Genomic DNA, 14,019 nt, shown 5'->3' with positions numbered 1-14,019 from the left:
TGACTTTTTAGCGTCAAGTGACAATAAGACTGTATGTAGCTTTGCCTCCTCTCCACACAACATCTATAATGTGCGGGACTTTCTTTGTATTGTCATATTTCTTCCTAACTGGAATGCAGCCTGTTTCATTAGAGTGGATCAGCTAAGGTGGTAGGTTGTCCAGTGATGTCACCAGTAATTTGATATAGAATTTCACATCCAGGTTATGCAGCAAGATGAGTCTTTCCCTAGATTACGAATTAGGCTTGTAAAAACTTCTATCTCAGTTGGGGAGTTTGGGTGGCTTTTGAGATTATTTCATTCATCAGATGTGTTGAGGGCTCCAACAATAACGGTGCAATTTTTTTAATAGAATTTTGTCAAGAAGTAATTAGAGACAAGGGCTTTCGTTGATTTAAGACTTTGTATTGCTCCCAGGGTCTCTTCTTTGATTCAAGGTCTCCCCTGTCTGCCTCAGATAATATTGACAAAGGAGTGTCTGATAGGTAGCTTTCCCTATCTGCTGCCTAACTTAGTTTTGCAGATTATAGGTCAATATAAAATGTGTGAAAGCAGGTTAGTCTGGCTTCTTCAGAGACGGCTGTCTTTGTTGACTCTATGCAGATCTCTTCAATAAAGTATCTGGTTTGGTGCACCTACAGCTTGGCTTCTTATAGATGCTTCACCTTGTTTGCCGCTATGTAATATTTAGCATTAAGGCGATTCATGGTAGTGGGCTATGTCAGTCAAGTTCTAGGGTCATAATAAAAGTCCACATTTGTAAAGCGCACAATCACCCGTAAGGGTCTCTAGGCGCTGGGGGCCGTCGGGAAGATTAAGCGAGCTATTGCCCAGAGTCACATGGTGCTGGGCTAACCTGCCGCCGGAGCCGGGGATCGAACCGTGGTCCCCAGATTCCAGCGTCAGTCGCCCTGGCCGCGGCGCCACACCTCTCCCTATAATCAGGCCTGTTAGAACTACAAATGTTTGCCAAGCCATTTAGCAAGGCTGTGTTGTCTTGTATTTACTCTCTGCTTCCTGGAGTTCTTGTCTTAGGCTTGTTACCATTTGCTATTGTTACTGCTTAGCTCTATCAGCCTCCACTTTAAAAAGTCCTTGTATTATTGCCTTTGTAGCAACCCAGGAGTTTGCTGTACTTATATTTCCATTAACTTTATATTTGAGAGAATCTTTAATACATGAGGCTACCTTAGTTCTAGTTAGTGGGTCTTTCATTATAGTTTACTTAAGCCTCCAGAGGCCTTTCTGCATTGGAGATCACTCCATGGCACTGGTGAGTGGGCCATGGTCCGATAATGTGATCAGGGCCTGGTCATCCTTCTCCATGATTTGGACCTGGCATATTTCTGCTAGTAAATGTATATGTTTTATGGGTGGAAGAATAGTGTGAGAAGACTGGCGAGTGGGTGACTATAGCACCAAAGGACTATCCAGTCCATAACCTCTAGTAATTTCCCAGCATCTTCAGAGATAGCTACTGATTTCCCGCCAACTTTGTTGTGTTTTACTGATACTGCTCACTTTGCCACTGGATTCAAGCAAGCCGGGCTGAAGACGGCTGAAATGCCAGAAACCGGTCCTCGGACGCTTGTTTCCGGTCCAGGGAAGGCATGGCTTGGCAGTTCGGGCTGGACTGTTCCCATGAGGCACAGGGTCAGACTGATTTGCATATGGCCATGTCTGAACTGGGGTGGCAGAGTGGGCTAAAGAACGGTGATGGATTAAACCCAGATCTGTTGACTGGGTGTGAGTGTTTGATTGGTTCAGATGCTCCGTCCATCACCACCCCCTTTTGTACCACTTCATTACCATGTTGACATCCTCTTCTATCAATAGGGGTAATATGGGTTTCTGCAATTATTCCCCCACTCCTGTCTGGTGTTTGGTATGTACAGTGAGGCTAGAGAGCTCCTTCTTCCTCCAAGTATGCCATTAATCGGTAACCAGCTGCGTTCTTTATAGGCATGGCTTTCCTGAACTATGTATCCTGCTTGTCTTGCCTTAAGCGTACACTTTTCACTTTTTTTGTTGCAAAAGAAACATGTCACTCTGGAAAATACCTACATGAAAGTCTACTGCTGGGCCTTCACAGGAAATGAGTGTCCAGCAGGTGGCAGACGTCAGACTTACTCCTTCCCTTAGGAAACTGATGAGCTTCACCGGAATATTGAGTCCATGGATGTTATAGGCTATGTTTGTTGTAAGCATGTCTGGCATAATCATTATCTTTAGTGTGCATAAATGCTGATGGATCATGCTTGAATATTCTATTATTTGTTGTATTATGCATGCAGTCCTGGTCGGCTGTATGTTAAGGTTGGTGGTCTACAACACCCTTCCTCTTGGGACCCCCACCTTCCTTAACATGAAGTAAGAAACTACATTTGTAATCTAAGACACATTAATAGCGTTCCAATGTAATGTGGGTGTGACTGAAAGTTCAAGTGTAGGCAGCTAGATAAATTAAAAAAATATCACAGCTGTCAAGTTATGATACAGGGATTTGTAAAGCTGGACTAATCAACCAAGGGGTATTCAGGTACTGGAGCAGGAACGAAGGTCGTCTAGAGGTTCTTCTTGAAAAGCCAAGTCTTCAGTTTCTTAGGGAATTCCAGAAGCGAGGAGCAGGACCTTAGGTGTAAAGGAAGGGTGCTACATGTTTTGGAAGCAATGTATGAGAAGGCTAGCACTCCTGTTCTGCTTCTGCAGATGTGGAGAGTGTTTGCAAGAAAGAGAGAGGCAGAGCGTAGGTGTCTGGTGGAAGTGGAGGCGGGAGCTGAGGTGTACTGGTCCAATGTTGTGCAGTGCCTTGTATGCATGTGTGAGGAGTTTGAATTGGCAGCATTTGTGTATCGGCAGCCGGTGGAAATCTCTTCTGATCTTGTTGAAGAATTTGCGCACAAAACATTTACAGCCAGATTCATGAAGCAAAATTGCGATCGCAATAGCTGCAAATTAGCTATTGCGATTGCAATTAACAGAAAAGCAATTCATCATGTCAAAAACACAGGAATTGCGAATTCGCAAAAATAAATTTGCGAAATCTCAAAATTAAATCGCAGAATCTAGGAGGAACCCCTATAGCGAATTGGAAATAGCGAGAATCCATGGATTCTGCTATTTGTTTTGCGATTTCGCTAAATAATCATAAACGCAATTCATGACAACTCGCAATTTGCGAAAAAGCTGGTAATCGCTATTTGCGAGGCGCAATTTAAGGAGAACCAAAAGCAGGTGGTAACCATTAAGTAAAAAAATAATAATAAATACTAACGAGCCACAGGTGCAGTCCTGAACAAACACACTTAAGGAAACACAGTAGTAGCATGAGGACTCTCACAATGCCAGGACTCTACATGGTGGTCAGGCGGCGAAGGCTCCAGGCTGCAGCACGGAACAGACGCAGGATCCAGGAGTGAATATTCCGTCTGCGGGTCACCTTGCTGGGCCAAACTGCGGAGCAAATTTACTCTAAGTACCGCCTGAATGGGCCAATGATCATCAAGCTGATCCGGGACCTGGACCCCCTCATGCAGCACCCAACAAGGAGGACCAATGCCGTGCTCACCCATGTCCAGGTCTTGTGCTGCCTGCACCTACTGGCCTCCGGAAGCTTCCAGGGGATAGTCGCTGTTGCAGGGGAGATCTCCCAGAGCACCATGTCCCGCTGCCTAAGGAGTTTCATGGAGGCTATGCTGACCCGGCTACACCACTACATCTCATGCCCGACCACCCAACAGGACTTGAATGAGACCAAGCTACATTTCTACAACGTTGCGCAATTCCCACATGTAATTGGATGCATTGACTGTACCCACATCCACATCTGCCCACCAGCACAAACGGAATACATGTACCCCAACCGCAAGTCATACCACTACCTCAATATCCAGATGGTGTGCAACGCTAAGACTTTCATCACGGACATAGTGGCACAATACCCGGGGAGCACATATGACTCATTCATATTCCGGCACAGCGGCCTTCACACACGATTGGCCAGGGGAGACTTTGGCGAAGGACACCTACTAGATAAGTACACATGCCCCCAAATAGTACACTGTGATCATGTAGCTGCGCAGAACAGGCACTCACCCTCTGCTCCTTTCATTTAGGTGACAGCGCCTACGGTCTCCGTGAGTACCTCCTCACCCCATACCTCAACCCTGCAACACCACAGCAATGGCGTTACAATGCTGCACACATACGCACAAGAAATTGCATTGAGAGAACATTTGGCCTTTTGAAGAGCAGATTCCGCATACTTCACAAGACTGGTGGGGCCATCAAATACGAGCCTGAGGTCTGCTGCTGCATCGTGGCCGTGTGTGCAATACTCCACAAGATTGCTACCAAGCGCAGGATACCTGTCGAGATCTCTGGCAGTGAATCGGAAGGGGACAACCGCCCACCTGCACATGTGTGTCATGCACGCAGGGAGAATCCTGCAGAAGGACACAGGCGCCGCAACCACATCACTATTAACTGTTTCTAGTTCCCACATTCCCCTCACACAACACTGCACTCATGCATGACAAATGTAATAATGACATGAGTCGGATTTAAGTGAAACCATAAATTCTTATTGTTTCATCTCAATAATATGGCTTTTGTTGTCAATGATTGCACATGGGAACAGTATTGCGTCATACGTCCCCATGCAGGGGTAGAGGGCTTGCTTGCAGATTCTGCATGGCCCTGCAGGCAGAGTGAAAAGAGTCACTGACGCCTCCGTCCAGACGCACCCAGTCGCCTCTCGCTGTCCTCAATTGCAGTGTTGGCCCGTGATGCTGCAGTGGGCCTGCTGCTGCGGCGGCGTTCAGTCATCGGCAGCAAGGACATGCTGCTGTGGCTTGACGTGCCCTCGCTGGCATCATCACCACCCCCTGGTTCTCCATGGGCAGTTGGCTGCAGACTGAGCACTGCTGCTGTCACCTGATTAAGTGCCCTGGCAACGTCCTGGCAACACTGGACCATTTGCACTTGCATTGCAAGTGACCGGCGGGAAAGTTGAGAGGTTGCATTGCCAATGATATGATTGGACCGGGTGTAGGCTGACAGGCGGGTCAGCAGCTGGCGGTGGGTGATGTCCTGCTGGGCGACCAGGATCTGGTTGTTCTCTCGCACAGCTGTGGTCAGCTGTCCAACATGTTGCGCGGTATTGGTGAGCTGCAGATGTATGCAGCCAGGTGACGCGCCTGCGTCTAATGTACTGCAAGCATGCGGCGTTCAATAGCCAGGCCAGGATCCCGTGCATGGACAGCCCTGCCCGCGCGTGTTGTGGTGTCACGCTGCTGGCGCGTCAGTCCGCTGGAATGCGACCTGACTGCGGCTGTGCGCCTCGTCTGCCTCCTGGCTGATGGTGGTGTGGCCTGTACCGCTGCCGTGGGTTCTGGTTGGGGTGGTTGCTGGCCCCCTGTGGCTGCAGGGATGGCCCTGCCCACATGGGGTGGTGGTGGTGGTACTGCTGCAGGTGGCTGAGATGGTCCTGGTTCAGGTTGGCCCTCACCCTCGGTGTCCTCCGGGTACTCATCTATATGTAGGGCCTCGCTGTCGGTGCTGGCCTGTTCTGCTGCACCTGTGATGTAAATGGGTGCGTGATTAATGATATGTAGCTTGCACATGAGATGTTGCTACATGCATGCAGGCCTGCTTTCCCTGACTGGCTTTTGGAATTATTTTGAATTGACAGGTCTGCCTGTGTTGGGCTATCTGGGAATGTTTTTTACACTACAACTCCCACAATGCAATAGGGCATTTCAGGTGTGCATGGCCTGCAGTACTGGGGTTGTCAAATTGCTAGCTCAGGGGTCATGGGCACTGTTAGGGGATGGGCTCGCAGTCGCATGGCACTTACCTTGGGATTGTTGGGTGGGTCGGGACGAGTCAAGCTGGATGACCCCCACGCAGGCTTCAGGAGTCAGGGTGTCCTCCACGAGGTCCTCCAGTGGGGTGTTGGGTGTGGCAGTGGGGTCTCCGCCACCGGTGGCAAGTCGCTCCCCCAGCCTCTCCGCAATTCGCTCTTTGGCACGCCCTCTGAGGTCGTACCACCTCTTTTTCAAATCGTCTATTGACCGCTGGGTCACTCCGACAGAATTTACCTTGGCGCGGATGCGCAGCCAGATGCGGCGCTTGTCAGCCTCTGGCACCCTCCTGGAGTCCTTGCCAAACAGGCGTGCATGGTCCTTACAGACCCCCTCAATTAGGAACTCAAGTTTTTGCTCCGAGAACTTCATCTTCCTCTTCCTCCCTGGGGCACTGCTCCCTGCTGCTTCCTGTGACATTTTGGAGCTTGTGGATGTCCTGCTGTGGTGCTGCAAGTTCACTGTTGTGGAGCTCTTCACAGTCCTGCTTCCACTATCAGGCTCAGTGGTCTGAATGAGGGAGGGAACAGCCTACTTCCTGGTTGTGATGTCATCATTGGAATAGAAATGCGACTTCCCGTTTTTGCGATCTCGCAGTTAGCGAGATCGCAAATTGCGATTTCGGTAATTGCGAAATCGCAATTTCAACCAAGAAATCGGCCGAATCTGCGATTAATATGCGATTGGGGCAAAATCGCAATCGGCAATTGCGGCCGATTTGCGAATCGCATTTTTTGCGCGCATTTCTTCATGAATGCCATTCTGCGAATTCTAAATTGCGATTCGGTAAATATCGCAATTTGGAATTCGCAGAATGTTGCATTGATGAATCTGGCTGCAAGTGATCTTGTCAGCATCATCTTTAGTTGGGCACAGTTGCTTGTCTTTGTCATTTTGCTTTCCAGGTTGCTCCCCTGCTTATTATTTCCCTGCTTTGCCGTTTCATGTCCTTAATAGATGCTTCCCTTCTCTCCTGCCCCCACCCCTTCATATTGACAGTTATGGCATATACTCTAGGGTGGATCCCCACCCCAGGTGTCTACCCACAGCATTATATATTGGGGATTCTTTATGGGTGGCCAGACAAGTCTCTCTTCCGGTTAGGCCTGCACACATAAGTAGTTAGTAATTGGGTATCCCCACCTCTACTACTATAAGGGTGGATATCTTTCTCCTCCTGTACTGTTTTGCCTACTTTGACCTTGCTGGGTTTCCCTGGTTTGTAACTCTCCTTAGTCCGGTCATCAGATCTCTGGACTGTTCCAGATGTGGAGTCTAGGCCCATGCAACTGTGTAGCCACTGCAAATCGGGGAATGTGTATGGGAACTCTTTCCCTGGCTATCTTCAGCCTTCCTTAGCCTCGCTATTTTCTCTGCTTCATCCCCTTGAGCTCAATGTATCCCTTTTAGGTTTTCAAGCTCGAGGGCCCCTTCCTCATCCTCTGACCACGCGCTGGTTCATTACCCTAGTCAGGACACATGATCATGGGCTCCAAATGCACTTTTTAAAACGCATTTAGACTGCTTTGAAATCAAATTGACTGTCGTTAATCATGTTTTTTTATGCTACAGCATTTTCATCCTGTTATTTAACTGTTCTTAGGGTTTGTATTCAACAAGGTACACCCTTGTACTTCGTGTAACCATGTGTCCCGGATCTGCCGGGACAGTAGCGGTTTTTCACCAACTGTCCCTGCAGATTTAGACCAATTTGGCTCACGTCCCTATTTTTAGGGAGGTTCTACTTAAAAGAGTGAGAGGCACTTTTTTAGGTGTTCCAAAGCGGGGCTAGTTAGCAGCTGTTATTTATAAGTGAGCAATTTAATGTACAGGTTTGATGCTGGTTTTAAAAATTACATGTTATTTATTTTCTTAGTGCCTCTTCTGTGTTTCTTTGCCGCTCCGTTGATGTAAAATTGTAGACCCACTTCTGTGTTTGCTAAATGTCCCGGTTTTTATTAGTTCTCAATATCTCGTCACCCTACCACCCCCCCCCCCTCTTTTTCCTCCACACACTTTCTCCTTCGCCCGAATTTTATCAAAGCTCTTATTGGTGCATCCTGGTTTGATCCCCTGTCCCCCCCTGCTCTTACTCCTCCATGTACTGTGAACTCGATATCGCCTGTAACAAAGTGTCGAGCCCGAATACAGAAAAGTCAACTTTTAAATAAACACACACTTGTAAAATTGAACATAAAAGAAACAAAATGCTTGAGGTTTTAATGCAAAATTACTGTCTCAATCATTAGCACAAGATAGTGTAACTTGGTAGAAATGGCAGGCCCCTTAGGTTGCATAAATGCCAATGTTCGCAAGATCGGTGTGAGACTGGATTTTTAAAGCAACAATTGCTTCGTTTATCCTCTAGTGTGAAACTTCCTTTACGTCAGTGCGAGGAAATGGGCAAATTATATTCCCTTATTCGTTTTCTAAGCTGTTATCAAATGAGGGAATGTATGAACTTGCGTACCCATAGTGCTGCCTTCCCCACCATCCCTGTGTTAGTCCCTATTACGTTCAATGGTCCCTGTCCTCCCCTATTACCAATACTACTACCACTACAGTTTCTGGTTGCATCTTAGACTCGCCGCCCGTTTTTGACCGATTATTTGGCTTCAGTCTGTGTGCTCTGTTCTCCCTGCCTTCCTTTTAGTATTGCTCTCAAAGACTCCTCCCTTACGTGCTTGCTCCTCCCTTCCACTAGTGTTGCTTCGATGCACTCTATAGTCAACATTTCCTCCCATACCCTCCGACTCCTCCCCCTTGCTACCTCCCTTGGGACCACCATCCCGTTAATATTCCTAAATTGTTTATCCCTCCACCTTCGTTTTATGTGTCTAACCGTAGCCCCGGTTCTTTTTTCTTTCGATTTGTCTCACCCCCCGCCTCCTTCCGTGACCCCTCCTTTGTGCTTCTTCGAATCAGGCGCCGCTGCGGGCAGCCCTATCTCTGCCGCCGGGGTCCTGGCAGCCCGTGCAGAGAGGCCCGGGAGAGCCCGTGCTACCGCCGCCGCTCAGACACACCACGGTGAGTGCGAAAGAGCGCGGGACGCTAAAGGGGAGCCCGGTGCTGGGAGGGAGGGTTACCAGCTCCCACTCCCTGTGGGCGAGAAGGCCCCGCCTTCCTTGAGGGAAGAGGGTATCAGGCATACCGGGACAGAGGCCCCAGTGTACATATCGACACCTCAAGGGGGGAGGGGGAGGTGGCGAACAGTACTACCCTGCCATCATATACAGAGGGGTGGACTGCAACACAGGACCGTAGGCCTGGGGCGGTGCACCATGAAGAGAAGGCGGCCGTATTATACGGCACGTCATCGTGGAAGTCAGGATTGGAGGAGGGTTTTTTAATGTAGAAATATACGTGTGTGGTGAGGGGGATATTAGTCACACCACTGTCAGTGGCACAAGGGAAGGAAGGGTGTTCGATGCAGCATCCTCGAGAATACTCCTGTGGGCTGGAATCACTGGATGGAGGATCCTGTGACAGGGAGTGCGAGTTGCTGGACATCACCCTGGAGGGCAAATCAAGGATGGGGGACATACACTTACCTTGGTGTGGCAAAAGATTGGGATGCGGAAGGGAATATTAGTCTTGGTGGTACAGGTCGAGAGAAGGTGATGCATAGCGGATACTGTATGAGAGACCCCCCCCCCCAATTTGCATGGCTATTTCTGCTAGGCACGACATTGTTTAGGTGAAACACTGAATGTCACAACCCGCCTCAGTGAACATTTGAAGTGTCATTCACTTCAATGCAGGACCCGCAACACCTGATCCTTCAAAGTTACACAAGTGCCCAGGATCCGGCGTGCTTCCGATATATACTGTATAAATCACATGTTGCATACCTCTCTTGCCTGGTCTGCTTACTTGATGCCAGATGCAAACTGAAATCCAACTTTTGAAAGGCAGTGACTTCGTTGCTGTAAACAACCCACTGCAGTCATTGAAAAAGTGTTGTGCTTTGCGTGGAGTTGCGTATTTGTTTTGGGAATTCTTGTAATCCCGATGTATTTGTTGATCCGACTCGTCGAGTTCAGCCGTATCCTCCTTCCTGATCCGACACGTCAAATCTTCACCTATTTGGGTCCGGTCACCATTCCCGATTTGCCCATGAGCAGGGATGCCCACTTGTGTGAACAATTGCAAGTGCCTGCAATGTTAGTCCTACCACAGTTTGTTACTGTAGCTTAGTGAAGCACTCATATGATTAGTATGTAAGTTTTTTTAGCCTGACATTAGCCAGGACTTTTTAATTCTACAAATATGAAATGTATTATATGCTTGTTTTCTTTCGTTCTGCCCTGTTTGTCTATTTTTGTCATTTACGTTTCTTCTGCCCACTACAACATAAAGCACGGCGCAACGCGCCAGCCAACTAAAGCCATTGGATAACTTCAATGTAAAGGACGGCATTCCTTCCTTTTGCAAGGTGCAAGTCGGACGCAAAGTACTGGGGACTACCATGACAATGTGTGCTTTTTGAGACTAACAAAATATTTTTGCAGTTAGCCAATGTGTTTTTTCATTGATGAGGGCCTGGCAGCTCTGCCAATGCTTTTGTATTTTATTAAGTGTGTTCAGCCCGTTGGAGTAAGTCACTTTTGTCTATTTATTTTTGTAAAGCATCAAGGATTGAAACATGCTTTAAGCCTTGGTGTAGTTTGACTCGCAATCAAAAGATCATCATTTAAAGTAACCACGTTTTCGTTACTGAGATAGAACAGTATTTGGATCATTAAAAAAGATTTTTTTTTTGTAATTCTTTATGCTCATGGTACTACCACCCGCCCCTGCCTTTATTCCTCAAGACCATTAAAGTAAAGCAACCTATTATTGGCCATTTTATGGATCTATTTTTTGCATTTTGATGTAAATGAAACACAGTAGCTGTGGCATCATTACAGTGGGCTATCAATGTGTGCCCGCACGCAAATATTACCATTAGCTGATGGACATTGAGCTAGCACCGGTGCTTAATTAGTAAAACAAGAAGTGCCAGGGCCCTCGTCAGGAGCCCACTTTAGCTTGCACCACGCATTGCCCCACCCATCGCCCCACCCATTGCTGCCAGTGACAATACTAACATAACTCCTAACCATCTCACTTCTACATATGTGACAATTCTGATTATTCCAGGACCCCCTAAGCTAAAACAATAACCTGGAAGGCAGGTGTTATCATTTTAATGTATATTGAATTAATAAATACCTGCTGTGCTATCTTTAAATTAGACAGACAGCTGCACGAAGTGGCAGCCTGCCACAAGTGCATAAAATTAAATGGCGGTGCTGAGCACTAGGAGACACGGCTCAATTTAAGCACTGTCTGAGTTCCCTCCCATCACCTCAAGTTTTCATGTGGGCCTAAGTGTAAAGAGCTGATTGGCATACTTTATTGTTTTAATAAAATAAACTCCCGAAGTAGGAGCTTTTTTTCCTTGAAACAAAAAACAAGTGACCCCTGATATGCAGGGTATCCACTTCTTGTCCTGTGCACATGGGCCTTCTATATTTTCCTAGCCCATGTCCTCCATACCTGACGTATTGGACATGAGCAGTAAAAGTCAGTGATGTTCGCTTGCCCTCAAAAGAGCAGGGAAACCATTGCTGTGACTGGGAGGAACTTTGGCGGATGACCCACCGGGTTGGAGATTTACACTGGTCGATCAGTGGAGGTACCACTTGTGCAAACGTGCCACCCACAACTCTGAATGAAGCGTGCAACAGCACGTTTTTGCGGAATCAAAATTCTTTGAGCCAGAGCAATGACGTTCCTCATCCTAACTACAGGATGTAAAAATAAGAATAGAAAGTTGGTGCTTGTGTAATCATTGTTACTTTTCGCTTCATCCAGGAAAAGCATTCTCGTTTTCCTCCTAGTTTTGACCCAGGTTGACGAATCTGCACATAATGTAATTCTCTCGAGTGCAGTGGTTCTTAACCTTTTGACTTTGGTTGAACGTCAATTAATCAACACTGGAATCCAGGGACCTCCAATGATTCATTACTAGAATCCGGGGGCCCAGCATAAGCATTTAAGATTATTTGAACCACAAAGCAATACCCAAGAAATGCAGAAGCAAACATTCATCAAACATATACACACATTTTAAAACACTATTTAATTCACAAACAAATATAAAAAAATCTAAAATGTCATTTTAATGGGAAGGTTGGAGCTTTTCTAGATTCAGTTGAGGCTACTCATTGGCCATACTATATTCTGTTCAATGTATTTGCATTGCTCCCACAAATCAGTCTGGGGGTACTAACTCAATTTTTAGCCTCCCATTTGAAATTCTCACATTTACAGAATGTATACACATTTCTTAGTGAATGTATTTCTATGATCTACTTGGACAAGTGCCCTGGGTGTATCCGTACCCATCTGCTCAGCAGGCACTTGCCCTAAGAAGTGGCTTTATCCATGCACTTTGCCTATTATTCCTGTGCCAAGTATGCAGGGTCTCTGGCTACACTCTGGACCCACTCTCTTTAACTCCAGAGAAGATGGGCAACCCTTTTTGCTGTTACAAGATGGGTACTGATTCACCCAGGGCACTTTTCTAAGTAGATCATAGAAAATACATTCACTAAGAAAGCGGCAAGTGAACTTCTTTCTAAGATCTGTAAATGGCAACTATTTAACAAAACCTAAGAATGCCACTGAAAAACATCAGATGAGGTACATTAAAGTTACTATCCAAAGGCAAAAAAAGACTAACATACTCGTTTTATAGTAACCTATGGAACCATACTTGCACTAGACATTCCCCAAAAACTTGTAATGTATGGCACTTTCAGGATTTAACTAGTTACCTTCAATTCCCAGCATATACCCAAGCAAATAATCTAAGGTTTGTTTTGTTAACACTTTTTTTGTCCAGTGTGTTTTGTCATTTCATGGCCTCTTGGCACTGCTGAATGTTCCACTAGCATACTCTTTACTGTTAGTTGTGGGTTTCGCATGGGAAGGGCTCTATTGGTCTTCTGCTTTGGTTACAGTGTGTATGTAATTGTATTCAATGGTAGTCATTTTTTGTGTCCATGCATTTTGTATTCCAGTATTGGTTGTGCTTTGTACTCTTGATAAACCAATTTGATCATTCCTGCCCCCCACACCATATATTTACAGGCACAGAACAAAACTGGGATGAGACTTGGGCTTGTGGCTCTGCCATTTACACGCCCTCTCATTTCTCCTGAGTGCTGGTGGACCTGTTGAAATGGAAATGTTTGGGAACAGTTTTGTGCAGTTCATTGCATTTTCTCAACCTATGGTGTATGTTGCCAACTCTTTAAACCTAATAATGCATTAGTGGTTGTTTTAATGAGGCACCAGCTTTAACCCCCCCCGCCGATGTAGGGGTCTGTGCTGTGAACATAGTTGACGATATACTGGATGCTTAACTCGAGTTAGTTCATTCCACAATTTCTGGAAGAAAATGAGTTACTAGCTTGACAGCCACGTACATGAACACCCTCTTCCCTTTTTGGGTTTGTATCATCGCCCAGAATGTCATTATATTGTATTCCTTTTGTTTTGTGTATTTTACATAGTAAATTGAGTATGTGCTGCCAGATTAAGGACACTGAGAGATGGCTTGGCATTTACAAAGGCCCTGGTGTAAAATATGAGTTTAGTCTGAAAAAAATGTATTTACAAACTGAAGACTTTTGTTTGAGACACAATAGGATATGGGCTGGTATGAATAGAGAAGAGAGACTTTAGGTTTCCTGTCATCTTGTCCTAGGTCTCTGGTTTCATCAAGTTCGTGACCTGGGTGCGACCAGGAAAGTTTTTCAGCTGTCCCGGGTTACTGTTTAGTTTGACCTTGTCAAGTGATTTGAAGTTTGTGGACACTGTATGTGCGGGGTCTGTTTAAATGATGTGTGATTAGAGGAATGTGGACCTTCTCGTGCTGGCCAGTGATTAGGCAATGCACGATCATGGCTAAGAGCTTTATGAGGATGTGGAGAGGTCAGGATGGACTCCAGGAGGTCCGCGAGAAGAGCTTTTAGCCCCCAGACCACGCAAACCAAATGTGCAAGAGCACAAGTGATTGAACTGTGTTGAAGAAGTCATGAGGAAAAAGGGTTTAATCTGTTGTAGGAGGCTTATGCCATTACCAACCTGTCTGGGGTTTACT

At 46.4% G+C, this 14,019-nt stretch overlaps 1 protein-coding gene across 5 annotated transcripts in view; it reads left to right on the top strand.

The window, feature by feature from the left end:
- BICRA (BRD4 interacting chromatin remodeling complex associated protein) overlaps window positions 1–14,019 on the top strand; it is a 478,150-nt gene that overhangs the window by 74,560 nt on the left and 389,571 nt on the right. For 4 of the 5 annotated variants that reach the window (XM_078661099.1, XM_078661100.1, XM_078661101.1 and 1 more), the window contains exon 1: window positions 8,564–8,891. The exons of the other annotated variant lie outside the window; for it this stretch is intronic. The gene's annotated coding sequence lies outside the window, so the exon portion shown is untranslated. Of the gene's footprint in view, window positions 1–8,563; window positions 8,892–14,019 lie in introns of those variants that run through there. 5 annotated transcript variants of the gene reach the window in all.

The sequence above is a fragment of the Lissotriton helveticus genome, chromosome 9, assembly GCF_964261635.1.
Source record: "Lissotriton helveticus chromosome 9, aLisHel1.1, whole genome shotgun sequence".
Taxonomy (NCBI): Eukaryota; Metazoa; Chordata; class Amphibia; order Caudata; family Salamandridae; genus Lissotriton; species Lissotriton helveticus.
The sequence above is the reverse complement of the archived record's forward strand: the minus strand, read 5'-3'. Positions and strand labels throughout refer to the sequence as shown.